This window comes from Falco cherrug, chromosome 11 (genome assembly GCF_023634085.1).
Source record: "Falco cherrug isolate bFalChe1 chromosome 11, bFalChe1.pri, whole genome shotgun sequence".
Classification (NCBI taxonomy): domain Eukaryota; kingdom Metazoa; phylum Chordata; class Aves; order Falconiformes; family Falconidae; genus Falco; species Falco cherrug.
In genome coordinates, this window is record NC_073707.1 from 26664170 (window position 1) to 26684149 (window position 19980).

The 19980-nt window shown below is 39.0% G+C and overlaps 1 protein-coding gene across 6 annotated transcripts in view; it reads right to left on the reverse strand.

Moving 5' to 3' along the window:
- The window catches only part of NAALADL2 (N-acetylated alpha-linked acidic dipeptidase like 2), a 504203-nt gene that overhangs the window by 247712 nt on the left and 236511 nt on the right, over window positions 1-19980 (reverse strand). The window lies entirely within an intron of this gene.

A 19980-nucleotide genomic window follows, 5' to 3' on the forward strand; every position in this document is an offset into this window, starting at 1 on the left:
TTACATATTTCTGTTAATTAGGGTGCTCAGCTGGCTCATCTCCAGCCTGCTGGATCACATTTCCCATGGTCTGAACTGACTGCCACAAATCTGCTGATTCCAAAATAAATTTAAAAAATCCAAGTCCAAGAGAGGATAAACATTTATCAGGAAATTAGAATATGTAAGAGAAAATATTCTCATGATGTAAATACACAGCTTAGTGCAGGACAGGACCCAGGACACTTCAGGCTCTTCAGGTTACATAGCAAGGCCTCCAGCAACCGCTGCAGAAAGCAGATCCGTGATGTCCTTTGTCACGTCTGCCACCATGCTCCATATATTTGGGATATTCTGGGCATATTTTCAGCACTGATATTAAAATTATTTTTTTGGCAGTCATGAGGCACAAGGAATCTGGTACTCTGTTCGTTCTTGTCACGTGATGACCATAGTAAAGACCGAAACTAACAGGTAAGTCTATTCAAATATGCTTCATAAAACATAAACAAACAAAATAATCCTGGCCTACAGCACAAAACCAACAGAAAGCTGTGGTTAAACGTAACATTTGGACAGTAGATATGGGCTAACTAACCACTATGTGACATGATGCTGCTTCTCCTTTTTGCCTGTTTTTTGGCCAGCCAGTTTCATCACCCACAGCAGCCTCACCATCAAAGATGGACCCCCAAAGGGAGGCAGGGCTTTCTGACAGCCCTGCACTGTCATCCAGCTCTGCCTGATGGAAAAAGAAATTATACATGGCTCATCAGAATACAGAATGCATGGTCTGTCCTAATCACAGGAAAGCTAAAACCCGATTCATTCTGGGGTAACAACATATCACTTCTGTTATTAAAGGGAGAATTTACATATATGCGCCCACATATCTCTATGAGTGCTACACAGTGCCTACAATATAGGTATCATGTTATTAACATAAAAGAGCATGAGTTATGACAGTTTTTACTTTTCACAGACACAGAATAAATACAATTTATAGTAAAAATGTAACATCCGATAAAAGCACACCAGCTCTAGATTTGGTTGTGCACTTCTCTAGCAGAAAAAGGTTTTTGATTTTTTTCCTTTTTTTTTTTTTTCATTATTTGCACTATAGTTTTTGGATATTTTCAGCATAAAGGGACTCGCGTCATCTATTTAGACAATTATACCATAAGCAAGCACAAAACCACTTTGAAACAAAACTTCATGGCATTTTTGTAACACGCTGAGGTCCATCTGGCTATTAGAGTTTCGCGAGGATACCAGACCATACCTACCTTCTTCTATCATAACATAATTACATGTGCAATAGCTTCAGACCAAACCGCTCATTTTCCTGAGAAGTTCTTTGTCATGGGATTGAAGAACACCCTCAGAATTCAGCCCATGCTGGCTCCCAAGCTTAGCTATGTTGTACATTCTCCCACACATACTACACGACTACTAAGCATATTGCTACTACCCACCACACATCAGAGAGTCAAATGCCTTTTAAATATTTAAACTAAAACTACTGGGGATAGTTCAAACCTCACTTGCCAACCTCAGGATACAAGCCCAACTTTCATTCAAAGCAGATGGCGGAAGGCACTGAAAAATTACTGAATCTCTCATTCTGTGATCCCGCAGTTTATTGGAACTCAAGGAATTCATTGTTCCTGTACACTAAACATTGCAAAGCCATATATTAGCCATAGGTGAGCTGTCCAAAGCTTCCTAAGAGATCTGGATGTCGGTTATGCTGACATCTAGCCAGCATGCAAATTTTCCAAATACTTCAGAACATCAGATTTCCAGTGAGTTCCAATAGGGGTCTATCAACTGATTTCCCAGAAGAGGGTGAAGATAGGGTAAGTGCACACAAAATCCCTCAACTACTCTTCTAGTCTACTTTAAGATCAGAAGATTAAAAATATAATAAAAAAAATATTAAAAAAAGCAGTAGCTCTGAATATATGTAACTTCTAAGAGAGCATTCACCCTGATTTTCAGCAGTAAAAACCCATTCTAATCTGAAAAGGGCTCATTCAGGTCTATTTGTTTAATAAACAACAATTCTTCCCGTTAGTGATCTTTTACTGGGGAAATAAACAGCCATGGTAAAACCCTATGACTTGCCTATTCTAGTATCAGACATAGAAACAACATGATATTATATTTTAAATTAGTGTTAATGTAACAGTATGCTCTACATGTTCACTCAGAGTTCAAGAGCCCATCACATTCTAGTGGTCTATTAACGGAAAAATACTGATTACATGTTATTATTGTTGGAGAAGGAAAATTTTTGAAAACTGTTATTGAATGATGTAAGTGCAGCAACTGAAACAGTCATATGATTTATGAGTTAATCTAATGAATTATACTCTGTCACAGAACAGAGCACCTGGCCAGATCCACCAACATATCCTCAACTGACGTTTGTAGAAATCACCTCAATGAATCCAAGTTTGGAAAGGTTAAGATCTGTCAACAAGCAAGACATCTGCAAATGCATTACATTTTAAAAAAAGTTCAGTATGTGTTCACCATGTAGAAATGGTGAGAGTTTGTTCTGAATCCTTTTGCTTTGATTTTCAATAATTTCTGATATCATAAGTCACAATTTTAGAAGCAACTGTAGGTATACACTGCATCCCAGCACAAGGAAGGTTCTTGTTTTATTCTTCTGTGTATGAACTTCTAAGGAACCATAGTGAATACTCAGTATTTCATGATTCAGAAGCACCTGCAAGGGCCCGTCAAAAATCCCTCATCTAAGGGCCAAAAAATATTGCATATGTGCACTAACGTTTGAGTCCAGAAATTGCTGGGCAAAGAACTGAAGAGCTAATTCAAATCCTTTGCAAGACAGCCAATGAAATTTTGAACATATGCAAAATATGTTATCTGCATTGTTAGTTTGATAGAAACTGTTTTGAATACATCAGATTTTAGAAAATAAAGACTTTCTTAATACAGTTTTTATTTGCAGTATGGAAAAGAGATGGCAAAAGATTAACATCACCACAGTAGTTTATGAATGAATTGCCTTATCAACAGAGCACAAAAGTACAGGAAAATGCATTGGCCAAAGTGAAGGTTGTTTGACCACGTTAATTTGCAATGGACTATGAGCATGTGTAATCAGCTGAAGTTCTGCTGTTGTGCAATAACTTGTTAAATTACTGCTTTTTCATCATTTACAACCATGTAGCCAAAATGTGAAAGGCATTTGACTTCGATATTAAACCAGATGCCCAAGAAATGAAAACCACAAACTAGTATAAGTTTTTGGAAATGTTTAGTATAAAGCAAATCAATCAAGGGCAGACAGGTAGGCAATGGACAGAGCCAGGAACAGAAACCAGACTGCCCGATTAACACTTGTGGGTTTCAGTTATTAAAACATCTTATACGTGATTTTAAAACATTATTTTTTTATTATTATTTTTTAAAGCACTCACTTTTCCTTGACACACATTTTGTTTAATTATCCAGTGTAGAGACAGATGAGAATGTCATTTAATAATCCCCCCCTCCCCCCCCTCATTCTGGAGACACATAAAAACAGGATGGTAATCACCATCCATTTTCCGAATAGTTAATGAACCACAGAAACCTTAATATGGAGAATGACAGCTCCAGACCCTCAAATGGGCTATTTTTCAAAATCGCAAGGCCTGTTAATTCCAGATGGAGAAGTGAGAGGAGATACCTTTTACAATGTATACTTCATCGCAAAAGATGTAACCAAAATGAACAAAGAATCCTGGCAATGACAAGAGGTTTTAGGTGAAAGGCTGCCCTTCCAGGAAAGCAAGCAAATCCTGCTTCTTCCTAACACTGGCCTCTCAGTCTCCACATACTACAAACAGGACTCATCTACTCCTTCATACATTTCTTAATATGTTTTTAATACAGTAAACTGTTTTCAATAGATGAACTGTCTGTATAAAAAGTTCTTTTGAACGGAGATATCTACACAATAAACCTCCTTTTTTCCCCCATCACTAAATCTCATTTGCAAGACGATCCCCCAAAATGATGCCATTTTCTTTCAAAATCAGTAAGATTGCAACTACTTTTTTCTTATTAACATACATAGCTGCTAAGTTTCAGTCACAAGAAAACATGTTTTCCTCAGCATCTATATCTACACAATTCCATCTATAGTATATTAAATAACTATGTCCATGGAAATAATAGCACTCTCTATGACTTAATCCAAACTTTTATTTTGGACATCAAGGAGAGCTTAGCCTCTGTTTTAAATACGGTAAACATAATAATGTATCTACTACATTACATTTGCATGATAAAAATATATTATTTTCTTCAAAGTTTATGGGTCTAATTATTTAACAAAGGGATTTGCTACTGTTTTCTCCGAATGCAAGAAAAGAACAAGATCCCAAGCTCCAAACAACTGTACCCTGCATTTTCTGACAGGATACAATGCCGAGGACAGTGCACGCTGCAGCTGCAGAAGAGCAGCAAAAAGACAATCCGCCACATTGAAAGTGTTTGCATATAACCCAGCAGAGCACCGACCCAGCAAAACTTCACAATGATATAATCTTCTTTTCTTCCTAGACCACAGGGAACATGTCACTGCCTCAATAAAATGTGACCAGCTGCATAATCAAGTCCAAGTGGTACCTTTTACTGTTGGAGACAATTGCATTTACTTACAGCCAGAGACCATTTCTGTATGGAAGTGAATAGCAGTGGATGTTTCACTCTTTTATATAAAAAACCTATTGATCAAAAAAAAAAACCAAAACCCAACCTCAAACCTTGATTTCTATATAGCAAATCTGCTGATTTAAAAAAAAATAATAAAAGAAATAAATCTCAATCCTGCCCAACTGGCAGGATTTTATTCCTTTCAATTGCCAATCATTAGGTTACACTGTGAACTGAAAAGCAATTAGCTTGAATGCTGGGTGTTATTCTGACGGTAAGGGACATCTTTATTTGAACTGTACAATTTAACTTTTGAATAATACCCCAGTTCCAAAAGAACAAAGAGGGATTAAAAGGGCATGCTAACTCAAAATCCTAGAAAAATTAGCAATGCTTAGAAAAAGCTACCTATTATTTTAAAGTTTAGGATTATTTGGAATTAGATAATTCCCCAAATAAATAAATAATTTATAAAATTAAAAAGGAAAACCCTTCATTTTATTTCATGACTAGAGAACTTAACCTTATATATAGAAAAGCATATGATAGCCACAAGACGATGCCATGTAACCTTTCTGTTACCAGTCTCATTTTCATATCAGCATATGTTACCTTGCCAGTGCAGATCTAAGGGAACTAGAGAGAATTCTAGTTGATATATCAGCTTGGACGTTTTACAGAAATATTTAAAAGTTCAGTCAGGTCTATTAGTTAAAATGAAAACTGCAGATAAAATAAAAAAATAAAAAAAAGGGGGGGGGGCTAGAAAGGATACAATACCATTTCTATGTATTTATGGAATGAAAGTAGTATCATGAATGTCATACCACATGGCTTAGTTCAGATAATCTCCATTTCACCAGCTGAACTGCGTATCAGCTGGATTTGTTTTTATATGAAAATACTGACATCTTTAAACTGACCCTTCAGTTCTAATATACAACTGAGGAAATCAACACTGATAACCAAAACAGTATCCTGAAGTTATTTATGCTGTACCGCAAATCAAATAGCTTGTGGCTATACAAAAAGCCCTCCCTAAAGGAGCAAGCATAAAATCTTACAAAGACAGTCCTGGGAAGAGACCACAGGAGATCATTTGGTTAAAGCAGGCCCAGCTCACCCAGCTGCCACTCCAGGCAGATGTTTTCCTGCCCTGTTCCAAATATAGAAACTCCTTGTCCATCCTAAATAATCACCCTACGTAGCACTGCATTTGAGCACACTATTTTCTCCTTTCCACCACCAATGCTGAGAACAGACTAATCTTTGTTCTCTTTGCAACATTATTTTTGCATACCTAAGGATTACTCTTACGGCCTTCCCTCCTCTAACCTTGTCTTAAACCAAAACTGTCAGTCTTGTCATGTTTCCTCAGAGCTCCTGCTCCTGAAATCTCTGATCGCCCTCCCTGGTATCTTCTGGCCCCTTTTCCAGCATGTGCCCACTCCTCCTGAAACTCAGTTCCAACAAATGGACACTGTGAATATGCCACTTGCACTGAAAATGAATGGTTAGTATCCAATTGTTGTTTGCCTTCATAAAAGTCAATTATTATTCCTCTGCTGTCCTTTATTCAATTTCACCTCCGTACCTTCTCCAGTAAGTTCACAGAGCCCTTTAGCTCTGTTGACCTCGAAAACGCTCCTCATTTAATCACTCCTTTCCTGTCAGAAAAATGGTCCCGAACACATCTCAATGTACTGCATAAAGTAGGTCAGACTTTCAAAATGCTGAGAATTCCCTTTTAAGAATGGATTCCCTCCCCCCTGCAAAGAACCTCAAAACCCCCAACACAACCAAACCCACTCAAACAGCTCCCACAGAAATAACTAAGCTCAAGTGCAAGACTTCCAGAGTTGTGCTGTCTGCCTCATGCCAGACTTCATCATACCCCTGTGAGTGCAGAGAGCAACCTGGCCTGGCCACAGCAGCACATTTGCACTGAAGTGAGTCCTCCCAAAACATCAAGTGGGCTTTGACTCAAGAAGTAAATTTTACAAGGATTTAAAGTACAAAGATAAACTTTTCGAAGTAGGCAAAATTAAAAGTATCTGCTTGCTCAGTTCTAAGTCTCTACCAATCTCGAGTCTGGAGCTGCTTTGAGATTTGGCTTCAAAAGTCATCACTGTTTGCAATAAGAATTCTGTGGGTTTGCTCTTTGTCCAGCAAATTTGCAGTCTCTCTCTCCCTCTATTACAACCACCTGTACAGCCCACTCCAGGTCCACACAAAAAAAGTCCCTCTTTCTGACACTTCTAAGGCTGATTTACCCACTTCATCTCCTCTTAGGAGTCTCTGTACCACAAACCCCAAAGCAGTTGCTCTATAAAGTCCGCACATCTCCAGTAAAGTTCCTCTTCAAGGGACACTCCTTTTACACATTTAACATGCCCTCCTTTAACCATGCACACCCAAAAGGGTAACGTGCTCCCCCAAAGCAATCTATTCACCTGTATTTTCTTGCCTATTCTAGACTTCCCTCAGATTTCTGGCCCTCCTTTATCCAAAAATAAAATGAAGCACACAAAGTGTCCCGGGAACAGTGGGGGGGTGGTTTCATGGAGTAATACTTAAATGGTATAATTCACTTTCAGCATCTCTTACGATCTAACTAAAATTTCAAATCTCATTTTTACGCAAATAAAACAAAAATAAAAGACAAAACAAACACCAACATGCAGATGTTTAGGAATTGGAATCAAGGCTGAAGAATTAAAATGCCCCCTAGTATTCAACATACTTTAATGTGCAATCCCCTGAATTGCTTATTGCAAGAACAAATGAGCTATTGTGGTACAGTGATGTTTCAACCTGAAGGCCAGAGGGGGGTGGCTGTTGCTAGGCAGTAAAGAGGAAAGTGCTCTATTCCAAAGCTGCATTATCAATTAAATCTTGGGGGGGGGGGGGGGGGGGCGGGCAGAAAGCAATATCAGTATATATAAATGGTAAAATTTGTATATTTTCTTGTCTCTCTTCCTGCAAGGATATTATGATTCTGAGTTTGCTCTTATTGTGGTGTTAATAAAGCTACAGAGAGACACGAGGGCATGGAACAGGACTCAGAAATTCAGCAGCGGAGCAGGTTTTTACTGGGTATGCACATACAGAACGTGGTCATGTTATCTACAGTGCAAAAAATAAAAATATTGGCATCGTCATCCTGCACTGCTTCTTACATCTACTATGAAGACAAAGTAATCTAATTAAAGTATCTACTAGCTAGAGGAATTCTGGAAGGCAGATGGTCTATTTGTTATTAACATGACATGGATACTCACATTCTTGGTAACAAACTACCTACGTGGATTATGCAGACACAACATTTCATCTCAAGTTTCTTAAAAATCTGTGACATTAACACGTATGACACATTCACTGACACATAAAAAAGATAAATATTGGAATTGAAAAACTACAAAGGGGTTGGAAGTCTGGATATATTTAATCAAGCTGAACCATACAGAGCAGGTTCATACTTTTTAATCAGTGAGAAAGAATAAAACCACAGCTTTACCAGTGCAGCTACAGTCAAAAATGTATAAACAGACAAAAAAGTAAAAATTGGCAATTGTCACTATACCTGAAGCAATAGCCACTAAAACACGGGTATCTGAAAAGTCTGTGTTTTGGGGGAACTAAAGATAAATTTAGTTTAGTTCTACTGGAAGTCTTCACAAAACAAATCTACCTTACTTAGTAAATGTGGGAACACAGCAACAGTTTCACTGCAGTCTAAGCTGTATCGTACCCATTCTTCAACTTCTTCCTCCACCCACCCCCAAATGCTTGAGATTAATGGCCCATATTGCTGCGTATTCACTGATGCTTTCACTGCAAACAGAATTCTGCCACAAAGAGAAAAACACAACAGCGAAAGACTCAACAATTCATGTGCATTTATTCCCAGAGCAACACATTATAATAGCAAATTACGAATTTTGCATGCATCTATTTTAATGAACTGATTTAAATTATACAAGTGCAAATCCATATGTAGACATTATTTTAAAGCAGTAGTTCTGTTTAATGAGAAACCATTGGAGACTTCTACTTCTCTGCATTTTCTGCCAGCTGAAAGCACACCCACAAGCACTTTCCACAACTCCACCGCCACAAAGCGGTAACACGTCACTCCAGTGAAAACTGCAAGCTCTCTCCTGAGCCCAGTTAAAACTATACCCAAGTAATCTCTTTTTAAACAAAAATATGCACACCTAAATTTAGATAAATTCTTTCAATTTCTTCCCAGGCAGAGACAAAGACAACTAGGAAAGCGTTTATGGATTTCTGAGTTTTGTTTAGATGCTTAATCAAGTTATTTTTAATTAAAACTTCCCTTTGAGTACGAGGAACAATTACTATGAGACCTGAGTAATTCCGGGCATGTTAGAAGACAAAAAGAAGTAAGAAAAATACATTACTGTGAGCCTTGCTATTGAAGAAAATAATGATCAAAAAATGCATGCAATATTGAGTCAAACAAATTGTGAATTTTATTCAACCTGATCACCAATTAAAATAAATATCACATGTGGTTAAGCTTTGAAATTCACTTTATCTGAAATCATTGTAACACAGAACACAAGGGAAGATGTTGAGCATATTTTCAGTGAAGTTAATAGTTTTGTCAACAAGATACAGTATTAGCTGTGATATTTATATAAGCAGTTTCTTCCAAAGTGCCTACAGGATTTAGAAAAGCAAAAAGACTTAAGCTTCTATTTTGAATTGCATGTGGGAGCATCTTTTCTATATAATGTTGCGAACAGCAAGTTTCCTTAGCTAACGGCAATAATGCTATATAAATGAAGAGTCTTGGTATTCACAGAGAGAGCGCAAAAAGGCTACAGTCACTCAAGTACGTGCCAGTCACTGTGAATTAAGATAAAGTCCTTAAAAATTGTTATTTTAAAGAAAAAACTGTTTGCTTCTTTCTGTTTCTCGATGAACTCTGTACTGTCAAAAGTGTCAAATCCTGCCTACAGCTCCTCTTCTTTCTGAGGTTTTGACATTTGCTTTGTGTTGGGGTTGGAGGTGGAGGGGGGTCGCTTCACATCTCGTACTTTTTTTACCATTCTGTATTGGAGTTTTTCTACCACCTTTCCTCACCATAATCCTCTTGCAACTACAAACTGTCCTGTGGTAACATCAGTCTCTGACAGCTTCACATCTGCTCTCTTCCTTTACCACATTTCACCTCTGAAACATCCCTTGCCAACTCCATCCCACTATTCCACCATAACACGTTACTCACAGCACTAAGCTGATACGGTCAGCCAACAAATACTGTAATTTATTTCAGCCTTGGGACCAAATAAACAAATACAGCAAATACACCTTGAGCGGAGAAAGAAAAAAATAATTCAGCTGGACAGGGAAGCTGGCCCACATATGCCTCCCCCAGCCCTTCATTCTGCACATCACAAGAGAAAGACTCTAGAAATATGGGCTTATAAAAAAAATTTACTCACAATATCCAGACAGTGAGTGGGGAGAGGAATAGTCTAGCTGCCTAAAGTGTTTTCCAGCCTTGTACTCAGGTTTGAAAATTTTAGATAAAAGTGATGTCATCAGAGGTAACTTGGGAGTCTGTGCCCACAAATTTGCTCTCTAGATTAGCAAAAGGCACAAATTCTTTTAAAAATATACAAAATCTTTTTCCACTTTGATAATTAGGTTCTAAATTTCATTTAACAATATTACTCATGCTTTTCACGACTAACATGGCATTTATTTTTTTATTATTTTTTTTTTAGGAACAACAAAGCAGTGTATTTAAGGTTGTGGGGTTTTGGGGTGTTTTTTTAAGGAAAAAGAAGAAGAAAAAGATTTGTATAACTGTTATCCAGAATGGGAAATGAGAAAAATCTTCCTCTAAAATCTTCCTCTGTATTATCTTATCCTCTCTTCACCTGGGCCACTATGTTAGGATAGGTGGCTTAATGACACATTTATGTGAAGACAATAGCTTTATAGCTTACTATACACTACATTGCTAGAATGCATTTCTGAAATCATCAACAAAATTACCCTCTCTCTAGCTATGTATGTAGCATACCTATCAGTACTTGGAAAAACTGAATCAATCAAATTATCCACAGCCAAGAAATCTTTTTCCTTTTTTTTTTAAATGGATGGTTAACATTAGAATCTCAGATCTACTTTCAGATAAATAAATAAATAAAATCCAGAATTAAAAATTATGAGCACTGGAAATTAGGTCACATATGTAGGGGTTCTATTAAAGACTTAAGTAGCCAGTTTAGAAGACTATTTCCTCCTTGATTATAAAATTTTCCCACGGAAGACTGGCAAGTGCGCAGCACCGTGCGTTTCTAAGGGTGAGACACGTTGCACCACTCAGTACCCAAATGGTTTAACCTCTTCTACCCAGTCAGGCCTCAGCCCTAAGTCTCAGCACACTGCTCTCGAGATGATGCTCTCCCTTCAAATATGCTGCTACCTTATCAGTACTGGAAATCCACCCAACAGACTCCTACATCTCCAGCTGCAGCTGTTCCCACTAAAGGGATTATTGCCCCAAGCCCTTCCCAACCCCTTTGCCCTCCACCTGAAAACTACAGTTTATTTAGCTCTGTTGATGGAACAATGAATCCACCTCAAACAAAATAGGCTGGGTTTATTTTTACGTTTTAAACACTGTATATTTGTTAATCCAGCTCATGAACTAGCTACCAAAATACTTTTTGCGCAGCAAGTCCTCTCTCTGAGACTAATTATAATTTTTTAACAAGCCACTGTCCAACACAAGTCCACTTCCAGCATTTCTTTAGCACCTACAGTAGGCCCTGGCTTATTCTATCTCCTGAAATGAAATCACCACATCAAAATGTTCTAGCTGAATGGGCCCAATCTTTTTAAAGGTGTGCTATTAATAAGATAAAATAAACTGCACGACTCCAGCAACTAGGTTAAAATATCAGTAAGTAGCCAGGAGATGACATGAAATGAGACCAAGTAGTCTACGTCGTTAAGTAGAGACCATCTCCTATAAGTAAAGTAGCTTTCAATAACTTGATATGCTTTTACAATACAAAGATACAGCTGCATTTTCAATGAATAGAAAAAGACGCAGTTAAAGGCATTCAAAGGCACATTGTTTCTATTTGTTCGTATTCCAGAACAGTGATGCATGAGATGATTGTTAATATACAGGTCTCCACATGCTACCAAATTACAGATAAACCCCAAACCAGATTAACTATAAGAGGCAAATACCTACTCTTCTTCCTGTAAAATTGCAGGTCTCTAACAAAAACATGTAATTTTAAAGCAAATTTTAATATTTGCATTTTAATTGTTCAAAAGTCAGAGAGAAGATATATAAACCTATAGGCATAACTGCGAAGTCATGCACACGTGTGTGAAAGTGAGTTTGCGCACACGTGTGCATGCAGCCTAATCTGCTGTGACTGGAAGAAGCCTGCAACTGCTTAATCTGCAGCTGTTATTTCCCAGTTTAAGGCTGACTGCAGAAACACCAGAAGATCTGAATGCACCTCCTGATGACAGCAAGCAAACAAGATGTTTGGAACACAACCTGCTTTGTCTACCCTTGGACGCTTCTCGATGTAGTTCAACTTGTCTCCTGCCAGATGAAGCATGAGCCCCAGGAGACCTAGCTACAACAGGCTGCTCCTTCCACCAGGTAGCATCATTCACCAAGGCCTGGGAGAAAGCCCCACAACAGCTTTCTGCTGCTGTTTGTTCCCATTTTGAAGAGTGAAAAGCACACATTAGGCTGTCCTACTGGGTAAACGTATTCACCTCTTTCTCTGCCTTTCTTTGCAAAATGCCCCTTTAACTCTGCAGGGTCACAGCTGCCAAAAACATAAGAAGATTGAAAGGGAGAAAAATAGACATTTTGTTAACAACTAAAAAGTTTAAGTAACCACAAGCAACACTCATTTTTCTCATTTGCAAAGATTCTTCTTCCTTGAGTATTCGGATTTTATCATACTGTAGACTTCTATTTTCCAAGACACAGAGAAACTGCCAAGACTACTGATGGTAGTTTATGTCTCCTTAGTATCTTTTGGAAACAAAGCAATTACAAGAGCATTTTCAGAGAAGAAAAAACCCCAAACAAATAAAAACACCCAACACAGAAACCCAAAACCATGAACCACAAAACAAAACAACAAAAACCTCACAACCACTATCCAACAAAGCCAAAAATTTAGTATCAGCTCCTAAGATAAAGAAATTACAGGATCACCTCACATACACTGAACTCTGGCTATTTGGGTTAATTACAGAGCGAAGCTGTGACCCTGTATTCAAGCCCAGAGAGTTGCACTGTGGTACCACACAAAGGATAAAGTGTAAATTAATCAGACACTTACTATCTACTATCTTCACATGCATCAGTCTCACAATGTGACAAACACGCACACATTACAAAACCCTATCAAATGTCAGCACTTACAAAAAGCATTATTTGCAGTATGCTTCAAAAATCCTGTAATGCCAAAAACAATTGTAACTCTCTTGCACCACTCCTACTGAGTACTCAATTCAAAGACACCTATTTCTATCAGAAAATACATATCTGAACCATTATGGTACAAAATTCGAGGCACCAAACCAGTATTTTGCCCACCCTCCAAAAACCGGTGGACTGATGATGTACAAAGTATTTTCTTCTGATAGCCTCCCTCGGTATATAACTATCGATTTTTTATATATCATCCCTATATAACTGAAAACATAAAAAGAATACATCCAAAACTATACAAGTCACTTACATAAATAGCTTTAAAAAGCCTGAAATAGACAGATAGATGAACATAATCTGATTACCCACCTCCAAGCAAGTATTTCCAATTATTAAAGCTCGGATTATCAAATAATTCCTGCTAAGCACAGCATTAGAAACATTATTAAAATTAATGGTTGCAGTTGTCAGCTGAAGAATGCATAATAAATATAGCATCCTACACATGTTCATAAGGAGACAACACATAGTGAGTTATATTTGAGAGAGGGAGACTATCAATAACACCTGAATTTTAACATTGTAATTTTTTCAATCTCCTAACACAGGCACACCGAGGAAGAAGTGGTAACTGAAAAAATCAGGAAGTGCTTTGGGGATTCTTGACTGTATCAATGTTATTATTACTCTGAATACCCAGAATATGTTTGGCACATTCCCAAAAAAGGTCCAGACAGTGCTTCAAACACATAAAATACAGCTTAAAGCAATTTCATAAACACAGAGTAGAGTGGAGGAAGAAAAGCACAAGACACAACAAGCTGTCAAGATACCATTGTCTATTAACTCCTATTTTAGGCACATCACTGTAATGTGACAAACTATCCACAAGATTTTTACAGAATAAAATTGCTATGCCTGAGACAAGCAAATAGCACTTGAAGTGTCATGCATGGTTTATAGTGGAGCCTTTCCCCCTAGCTTTATTCTCAAATTCCTATAGAAATGCCTACAATCACAAATAAAATGTTTCTAGCCATGCAAAACTATTTTGCATTTATCTCAAGTCCTAGCTCTTGGAATACTGTGGTGATGTCAGATTTTCAGCTTTTATTAAAAATATTATAGCCCTTAGGATTACAAAGGAGAATGTAACAGAATGACCCAAGAACACGCAGCAGTCAGGTAACAAGTTAAAAAAGGTATTCATATTTAATATAATTATTTTCATTGCTTGAGCAAGTAACAAGATAGAAAAGATGAATCACTTTGCCATGTGGTGTCAACAATTCTTCTCTATGTGATATTAAAAGAAATTAAGGTAGCGGGACATTGGCACAGAGGGACAGCGGTCCCACACTGTAAAAGTTTGTAGAGTTTGAATGATTAAGCTCTTCTGTGTGTGCTGACCTCTCTTACTTCACAAATATCAATTTTTATCACAAATGCAAGAAGGGAACATGGAGCCTTGTTTCCGGTGATGAGAGCAACTAACAGATTAAACACTGATATGAGACCGGTCTGGATAAGGCAGGTATTTTGCATGTCAAACAAATGAAATCAAACCAAACTGAAAATGATGCCTCAGCAGCTAAAAAGGTGAGCCCAAATGCAATTTTAATTCTTGTGCAGGTAAAATTTGGTCAAATAAATTTGGCCAGCTGATAAATGACTTTTAAATCTTTACATTCAGGTGTAATTTGACTCATTTACTGATTAATCAGTTGGACTGAATGACCTTAAAGGTCTTTTCCAACCAAACAATTCTACGATTCTATGATCTGATGCTCTAGCAAGCTGCAGCAATGTGACCCAGCCTTCCCTGCGCTGCCAACACAGACAGGTTTGGGGCCACCACTGCAAGACCCCAACAGAAATGTCACCTACTGCTGACCAGCTCTGCTGCCTTTGGGTCCCTTCCCTGCAGAAGCCTAGTGGCAGCGCAATGGATTTGGCAAGCACTGACCCACTAGAAGATACTCAATACACACGGGGTTTCAGATGCTGCCAGGAATGGCTGCACTCCTCTAGCCAAGGCATGTAATCACAGTTAAATAAAAGCAGTATACAGCAAACAAATACCCTTCACCTCGTGCTCACTGGACAGCTGCCGCATGCCACACCGCAGGATCTATGTTTTGGTAAAGAGATGGAAAAAAACAAAGGGGTCTGGAGTATTGCAAACACTGAGCCAAATCCCACTTTAATTTACACTGATGAGAGGAAAAGGACATAATAAGACATGTATAAGCCCCACTCGCTTGCTATAATATAAAGAAAACTAAACAACAAGAAGCCTATCGGGGGGGGGGGGGGGGGGGGGGGGGAACAACAAAAACAAACCAAACAAACACCAAAAAAACCCCCCAAAACCCAACAAACAACAGGCTAACAATTTAATTTCTGACTACAGAGATATTACCTTATTAAATCAACAGTCAGTGAAAGGCTTTTACTTCTTCCTGTAAATATATTCCTAATTCTTTCCTTTTCCACTGTAATCCTGCCACCAGACAGGGGGCACATCGTGTGGCACTCACAGCAGAAAGAACAAGGAAGGCCACAACCCCACATAAGAATTTTGATTCATTCCAAACAAATAAATACAGTTTAAAGTTCCTGTCTGCACTTAAAGTGAAAGGAGTATTTGGCACAGCAGTGTAAAGAAACAGTGAGCGATCCCTCATACACTGCTACAGGTGAAAAAGGCACACAGTAATGGTTTTAAGAGGAATAAAGTAATTCATTTGAAACTGCTGAAAATATAATGGTAATTTATGTAGTTACATTCTTTAGCTTATAAGATGATATCCAACCAACACAAGATTTATTCTTTTAAATAGCATTTCCTTCTTGAAACAAAGTAACCCAAGGAGGGTATAGTTTTATTGTGTTGTATACAGTGTGAATAAATTTACTACAGAAAAAAGGGAAAACAGTTTAACTCTTCAACCATCTGCTACAGTGTGACCCTGCTAATTTAAGCTGCAGTGAGGCAATTTTGATGAAAGTAAAAATTAAAACAACTTCATCGAGAATCTGAAAAATCAGCTGAATGTAGGAGTGAGAAAACTCCTGTCTATGCCTGGATACCTCCCGACTATTCCTTATTCACCCAGTTCTCTGGCACTGAATATGGATGTTCTCTTTTCCTGTTGCTTCTGACAGATTAAGCAGCTCCAAAGTTGTCCATAATTAATTTTGGCATGAAGGTAACTACCCTTGCACAATCTGGAAGACAAATGAAATGTCAGAGAAAGGCACCCCAGAGTAATTTGTTTCTTGCCTTATCTACAAGAAACAGGTGTAATTTTTAACAGGTGTGGTAGGACATCACAAGTCAGTGACTCACCATTAGTCAATAAATGTAAACATAAGAGAAATACTTTAATTACTAAGTAAAGGGTAGGGAGAAAAATAAAAATCAATTAGTAAAACAAAATAAACTGACCCCCTGCCCAAACCCCCAACAGCTCTTAGGTGAGCATCACACATCCCAGCCATTCAGTAGGTTCAGGTTTTATAAAGAAACAGCCAAGGAAACCCTCCTGATACCAGAGCAGGCCACGAACAGCACCGGGACGTGCGAGGAATGCTCACCTGTGCCACGAATTCCAACAGGTGCCTGGAGTGCAGGTGCTTTGTTTCTGTAGCCATCATGAATGTGGGGGAGCATTGCTCTGCTGGGGGGTGGGAGGCTCTGCAGGGGGAGCAGGGCAGGCCGGGCCGAGGGGCCGATGGCAGGAGGGTCACCAAGGCTCAGTGCCGGGTCCTGCCCGTGGGTCACACCAGCCCCTGGCAGGGGCTGGGAACTGCCCGGCGGGAAAGGGCCAGGGGGGCGGCTGACGGCCGGCTGAACGTGACCCCCAGGGTGCCAGGTGGCCAAGGAGGCCAGCAGCATCCTGGCTCGTGCCAACAGCAGCGTGGCCAGCAGGAGCGGGGCAGTGCCCGTCCCCCTGTGCTGGGCACTGGTGGGGCCGCCCCTCGCACCCTGGGCTCAGTGTTGGGCCCCTCAGCGCAGGAGGGACCCTGAGGGGCTGGAGCGTGTCCAGAGCCGGGCAGGGGCTGGGGCACCAGCCTGGTGGGGGGCGGCTGGGGGGGCTCAGCCTGCAGAAAAGGGGCTCAGGGGAGACCTTCTCGCTCTCTGCAGCTGCCTGGAAGGAGGCTGGAGCGAGGTGCGGGTCTGTCTCTTCTCCCAGGTAACAAGTGACAGGGTGAGAGGAAACGGCCTCCAGCTGCACCAGGGGAGGTTTAGGTTGGGTATCAGGAAAAATGTCTTCACCAAAAGGCTGGTCAAGCACTGGCACAGGCTGTCCGGAGAAGTGGTGGAATCACCATCCCAGGTAGCATTTACAAAACACTTAGATGTGGTGCTTAGTGACATGGTTTAGTGGTGGATTTCACAGTCCTGTGTTAATAGCTGGACTTAAAGATCTTAAAAGTCTCTTCCAACCTAACAACTCTATGATACCATAGCGCCCGCTATGGATAGGACCAGCACGCCTTCTGCTTGGGTGTCTCTTGCCTTTGAAAAGGTAACAGAGCCTCGGCAGAGACCCTGCGCTCAAGATTAAGCAGCAGAGCAGCAGGGATGTCTGGCAGACACGGTGTTATGCGCAGTTTGGGTGACCAGAAGGTCCACCCATTTGTCTCCCTTCCCTGGAGAGCAAGGTGGCAGGAGAACAAAAAGCCATCAACAGGGACAAAGCCACACAGATGCAGGGCAAGCTCCCAGGATGTCACTACAGGATTACCAGACACACACTTCGCTGTGTTCGGTGGGATGTTATTTATGAACACCAAAAGTACAAACCTGTCATCCCCAAGCCTGTCTTTCTTGTTTACCTCACCTCTCCCCTATCATCTTAAATCCTGCTATTCTCTCTCTTTTCTCAACTCAAGATTACTTCTGGTCCCCTTATCAGCCTCCTCCAGACTGATAGTTTCAAAAGCAGATATATCATCAACGCGTGTGTCTGACAGGTTTGGCCTCACTTTTTATGACACCTGTGCTGACAGCATGTCACAAGCGCAGATACATACAACTGCATCTGAAAGACTCTAACCAGAAAAGTTTTCATAATTTTATACAGAGATTTCCATTGTGACCTTTGCACTGGATATTAGTTATCAAGCTAACAAATCTTATACAGTCAGAAAACACTAGGTGAGTCAGTCAGTACAGATCCAAGAGGTGTGGAAAAGTCTTCATTTCAGTTACCCTTTTTTCCATCTCCAAAATGTATGGTTTGAAAATTTCCTCACCTTTTCCCTGAGCAGAAAAATAAGGGGAAACCCACTGTTTTCCCACACCCTCAAAACCACTTGGAAATCAGGGTCAATCACATCAAAGCTCTTACCCAAACAGTCCTGATTCTCGAAGTCAGCGAAATGAGCATCTTCCTATCTGACGCTACAGCAAAATTCATATTAACTCCAAAACCCAGGAGATGGAACAGGAGCTGAACAATCAGTGCCTGTTCTGGTATTAACTGCTGTGAGTTCAGTGCTCCTCCATTCAAATTCTATCCCTATTTCAAACATAACAAGCACTCATTTAAATTCAGTATCACCTAAACACAAATGGTTTAGTAAGAAAAAAAAAAAATCAAAAAAAATGCCAAACAACCGCCAAACCCCACATTTCATTCACAAAGTCTACCAAAAATTTATATTTACTCCGGAGTAACCAAAGAGTGATCTAAGAAGTTAGGATATCAGTATGTTACCTTTTTTTTTTTTTTAAAGAAAAAAAAAAGGCACGATTGTTTAATAGTGCCAAATTACTTTCATTGCCCATGAAGTTCGCAAAACCATCAGGCAGGCACAAGTCAATCGAAAGGTGGGTAGGGGTGAGATTTTACCAAACCCCTCCTGGTGATTAAAATTTATTCCAGAGAAAAGCAAGACATGTTATCCGGAATAAATAATTTCAGAGAATATTGATAAAGGCTATATTTTTCTATGGTTGCCAATCTGGTATGTTAAATATCACCAATGAGATATTGAAAAACAAAATTAAGCTACAGCTTTAAATAAGTGTAGTACAAACAAACAATCTGTTAAAACTAATAACAGAAGAAAATAATATACACAGGCAAAAAGTTTATATTTAAAATAAGAATACGGTGTGCAAGACCTTACCTAGGTTTTACCAATACCATGTTATCTTCAATTTTCAATATTAAAATGATAGCATATCAATTGGTTATTATGTATGTGTTTTGCTGACAATTTTCCAAGTTATTCACCTGAACAACACAGCTGATTCATTAAACTAACAGGGGGGAGGGGGTTGTTTTGGTTTCTTTTTTTTAATTAATAATGTCATTATTACTAAAGGCAGGAAAACGAAAGAAAATATTTTGGGTTTTCAGATTTATTGATCACCAAAGATAGCTTAACAATTACATTATCAGCTACAAAATAAAATCAAATCCTTCAGAACTTCATAAACATCTACTGTGTACTGATAAAAACAAACAGTAAAATTTCAAAATAATGTATAAATGTTGTTTCTGTCAAAACAAGCAGTCTTTTGGACTTTGTGTGTGCAAGCAAATACTTGAAAAATTGTGTTTGCCCTGAATACAGATGCTGTTATACACTGAACATTCTCTATTTTTCAAAACAAAGTTCTGTGCCTTTATGCATCATGTGCCATCATACATATTTTTATAATGTAATCTAGTTTCAAACTGAATTAATAGGATTTCTGCTGCCGACCTCCCTAGTAAGCACTAACTCAATAGCAGGCAATGGTCTCCAGTGCTCCACTTCATGAGTAAAATATGCTGTAAATAACATCTCATCTTCTTTTTAAGTAATCTGTTTTAATTTAACCTGTAGCCATATTTGAAAAG